The sequence below is a fragment of the Dreissena polymorpha genome, chromosome 9 (genome assembly GCF_020536995.1).
Source record: "Dreissena polymorpha isolate Duluth1 chromosome 9, UMN_Dpol_1.0, whole genome shotgun sequence".
Classification (NCBI taxonomy): domain Eukaryota; kingdom Metazoa; phylum Mollusca; class Bivalvia; order Myida; family Dreissenidae; genus Dreissena; species Dreissena polymorpha.
The window spans coordinates 10,319,659-10,325,046 of record NC_068363.1 but is presented as its reverse complement, the minus strand read 5'-3'; positions in this window follow the sequence as shown (position 1 = coordinate 10,325,046).

The window sequence follows — 5,388 nt, the reverse complement described above, 5'->3', positions numbered from 1 at the left end:
CAGTTGAATATGGTTCCTTACCATACAGTAATGCAAATACACAGTTCTTTGCGCTTGAATAGGTAAAACATATTTTAAAATATAAGACTCATATCAGATCTGAAATTGTAAATGAATCCGGCATGCACATTTATAAAACAATATTTATAGTTTATATGAATTAATATTGGTGTTGATTTCGGAAATTGTTTAAAACCTTTAAATAAGACCTAGATCTACACATAATTAAATTAATACATAAGGCTCATTTGGTCGTTGTCGACTCATGCACTTCTTAAAAGTACCCCGGATATTCTCAAGTATGCTACAATTAACACCGGGTACGGAAAATACGCTTTAAGCAGGGACCTATACAAACTATGTTTGTATAGGTCCCTGCTTTAAGTCATCTGGCCCTGGTCCATGGTACTTTTTAGTATATTGTCCGTATCCCGGATACATTGTACTTTATTAATATTAACACTGTATGCTTTAACAACAGCGTTAGATATAGATCTATATATAATTAGAAATCTACTTCACTTTTTACAATATGGCGTCAGTATTGCTCATGAATGCATAAAAACCTCCGATCAAATCCAAAAGCATTCCGAAGATGTAGGTTTTTGCAGAAGGTTATTTTTAAACTGATGAGTTTTATTTTGCTTTTGTTTATTCTCCAATTCATCAAAATGAAAAACCTTTTAACCCATTACAAAGTCACGTCGCTTTGAAAATAAGGCATAGTATTTGTTTCCTTTTCAAAATACTAAATTAGAATCTCAGCCAAATTAGTATTATTGCAAAATATTTACAGTTATTATATTACGTTTTGTGTATTTTTATTAAAAGTAATACTAAAGTAGATCTAGTACTAATAAAAGCGTGTATTTGTATTTGATTAAAACGATTTAAAGCAATTATAACGTTTTAAGACAGTTTGTATTACTTGTTTAACTATTCCACAATCCCCCATTTCTATCAATCCCTTCCTCCTCCAGAAATAATGTTTCGAGAAATGTTTAAAAGAGAAATGCTGTTTCATTGGTTTTAAGTCTGCTCAAGTATATTTATGGAAACGAAATGTTGTCAGCCTGTTCACTCACGGTATAAAACTTAAAACCATAACATATTTGAATAGTACAAATATCGTGCGTCGCCGCGACTGTCGCGCAAAATATCGAGTATTGCTTCGTGTGTTTAGTGTCGCAGTCTGAAATTAGACCGCGATACACGAGATTCGGATAATATGGGCGATAGGGGCCGTCCACAATGTATGTCACGCTTTTTTGATCATTTTTAATTCCCCCTCCCCCTGTCACAAATTGTCACAAAATCTTGGACCCCCCCCCCCCCAAAGTACGTCACAAGCTCATACTTTCGAATATATGTTGTTGTTTTTTTATTAATACCTATTTCAAATTTAATCTAATACACAATTCACAATTAAACTGTATTAAAATTTCACTTAAAAGAACTTTCACATTATTAAAATGACTTTAATACTAGAATAGTTAATTGTCAACAGTTGTCACAGTTGTTCATTGAATAACATGTTTAATTCAAAAATGTTCACGAGCCTTTGGCCTCAGGCTTTTATGACTGTAGGGTTGTTACGGTGGGCAGTATGAATATATATAAAATAAAGAGATTATTATTATCATTATTATTATTATTATTATTATTATTATTATTATTATTATTATTATTATTATTATTATCCATGTGTTAACCTCTAATAAAACCGAAATTATAATTTAGATTTTCTTTCAACTCTTTACTAACTAAAACAGAACAGTCCAATAAATTATTTTGTCATTTACTAATGAAATCTGCGTGGAGGTTGTGCCTATTGAAGAAGCCGGCCCAGCCAAAGTGCCTATTAAAAATTCGAACTACACATTCAGGAGATACGCAATTCGTCAAATATTGACATAAAACTAAGTCAGATGTTTCACTTTTTTTTTATTCTACTAGAGAACTAATAAATAAATTAGAAATATTTGTTTTTAGATAAATGTGTGACATCACACATGGCTGACCCCTCCCCTCCCCCATGTCACAAACTGTCACACTTTCTTACACCCCCTCCCCCCCCCCCCACCTGGAGCATGACATACTTTATGGACGGCCCCATATTGAGTAATAAAATATCGTGCGTTGCCGCGCCTGTCGCGCAAAATATCGTGCTTCGCTTTGTGTTTCGTGCCTCGCCATTTGAACGCGAGACACAACACACGAAGCGATACACGATATTTTGCGCGACAGTCGCGGCGACGCACGATATTTTGCGCGACAGTCGCGGCGACGCACGATATTTTGCGCGACAGTCGCGGCGACGCACGATATTTTACTCGACAGTTGCGGCGACGCACGATATTTTACGCGACAGGCGCGGCGACGCACGATATATTTAACACGATGTATCTCCTTTTGGGCTACCTACACAATGGCGAAATATCGTGCTAAATATATCGTGCGTCGCCGCGACTGTCGCGCAAAATATCGTGCGTCGCCGCGTCTGTCGCGCAAAATAGTATGATGTAGACGATATTTTTTATGATTTAAAAATGTTTCGTTTTCTTTCAGGTAACATTACACTAAATCATCCTGTACCTATCTCTTGCACGACGGTTTCATTACTTTATTTGGAGAGCATGTAATGACAATCCTGCATGAAGTTTGTCAATCTCCACGCAGAGTTGTCGTTCCTTGCTCTCACATACAATCTCTGCCATCACAAGAAAATACTACGAGATTTGAAGGATTATTTTTAAGTATTATATTATGAAAAGTTATATCATTGTCTTTTATCTTTTGAAAATATTGTTTAAGTTTAGGTTCATAATAAAAAATAAATTACCTAAATTTAAAAAAGTAAAAATAACAACGGTAAAATTATTGTACCAAGTGGTTTGGCTATCATCACGTGGTCGGGTATGAAGTAGTCATGGATTTGATCCAGCTATGCTGGCAACCTCCGCGCAGAGATTTGACTGGAACCGGATCAAATGTTAGAGCAAGGAACGACAACTCTGCGTGGAGATTACTATGCTGATTCCAGTCAAATCTCTGCGCGGAGGTAGGGAGATTGTACCTTTCCGCCAATCTCCATGCAGAGTTGTCGTTCCTTGCTCTCACATAACCGTCGTGCAAGAGATTGCCTAAAAACAGCATTAGATTTAGGTTTAACATACCTAAAATTCCTGCTAAAATGGCGGCCAGAGCTTAGGATGAGCCTGTTTGTGTATGTCAAGGTCACCAACAAAGCACGTCATGCAAGCCTAATTACCGCATTCTCAAACCCGCCATTTTAAAACCCAAGCACTCAAATATGTTATGCATAATCTAACAAAAAGTTTCATTCACATGTGAACGTTAAATGAAAAAAGTAGTTCAGGTACAGCGCAGAATCATACAGGTTAGTTGAGAAGCGACTGCAAGCAAACACAAAGATTTCCCTCGACATAAGTTGCAATCCCCCAACCCTGTCTGCTATCCCCTCCCCAAAACTTTTTTAATCATATATATTTTTGTTTGCACCTTAAGTTAGATTTGTAATATTTGTATATGCTTATCATCAATTGGACTCGATCACAAAATTCTTGCAACAAAACTTGAACGAGTGAATCATGATATACGTTTATTTCCAAACGTGGTGATACTAAATAATATGATTGTGAAAGGTCCAACTAGCATGCGTATCCGGCGTTACCTAAGTCCAACCAGCATGCGTATCCGGGTTTTTGTTTTGAGCCTAATACACACACACATATATATATATATATATATATATATATATATATATATATATATATATATCAGGAAGTTAATTTAAATCATTCGTTTTACTGAAATATTCGAATGATAACGTCCATTACTACTTGCTTACTTTTTTCAAAAGGATCGTGTATAATTGCGATGGATTTAACAAATAGAAAAGTCATAACATACACTCAGATCATTAATAAGTGAGTACATTCAGACGGACACTTGTCAACGAATAAGCCGCTACCGTCCACATGACGTCAATGGATGAAATAATTTTGATTCCTTTAAAGGGGCCTTTTCACAGATTTTGGCATGTTTTGAAGTTTGTCATTAAATGCTTTATATTGATAAATGTAAACATTGGATCTAAAAAGCTCCAGTAAAAAATCAAGAATAAAATTTAAAAAAGGGGAAAAAAAGTAGACCGCATCAGGGATCGAACCAGTGACCCCCGGAGTCCTGGAGTAAAAACCAATGAGACCGCTCGGCCATCCTGCCAAGTATTTATGAGAGACGTATTTTATACTGTATATAAGCAATCATCGTAGTTTCAAAAAATTAAACGACAACAACAGCACTCTCCAAATTATTCAATCGTTTCGCGTTGCAACGCTTTATAATTTTAAGGTTTTTAAATCGTCAAAAGATGCATATATGGGCTATATTTGACCATGGTAAATGATCAGTATTACTGTTTCCTCACAAATATCATAACTAAAACGAAAATTTGCGAATCTGAAACAATTTTTTTCAATTTTGTCAATTTACCAAAACGTGAAAAGATCCCTTTAACACGTCTCGTGTGTTTACTTCGATTAAGAAGTAGGGCAGACTGAGGGGCCGAGTAGAGCAGACTGAGGGGCCGAGTAGAGCAGACTGAGGGGCCGAGTAAAGCAGACTGAGGGGCCGAGTAGAGCAGACTGAGGGGCCAAGTAGAGAAGACTGAGGGGCCGAGTAGAGCAGACTGAGGGGCCGATGGAATTAGGGCAGACTGAGGGGCCGATGGATGGGCGGAGGAGGCGAATACTATACGCCAATCCCTTGGTCATGCAAGACATGAACACGGATAAGAAAGTCGCGACATGGCGAGGCAATTTTATTTTTATTTTGTATTAAAACGATTTTTCTTCTATGACATAATGTGGGGAAAAAATTATACTGATGTATCAAACCCGCTTTTTGCAACCATTGCACCTTAAGTTAGATTTGTAATATTTGTATATGCTTATCATCAATTGGACTCGATCACAAAATTATTGCAACAAAACTTGGAAGAGTGAATCATGATATACGTTTTTTTTCCAAACGCGGTGATACTTAATAATATGATTGTGAAAGGTCCAACTAGCGTGCGTATCCGGCTTTACCTAGGTCCAACCAGCGGGTGTATACGGCGTTACCTAGGTCCAACCAGCGGGCGTATCCGGTGTTACCAGGTCGTATTAGCATGCGTATCCGGGTTTTTGTTTTGATTCTAATACACACATACAAGTAGGACAGACCGTCGTGGCTCGGAAGTAAAGTGAAAAAACACTGTAGCCTATTTATGCAGTCATGTATAAAAACATGTATTTTATTTACTAAAAAAAACAACGATTGAGCAAACTTGTATTGGCCATTTCAACGAAACATACCACG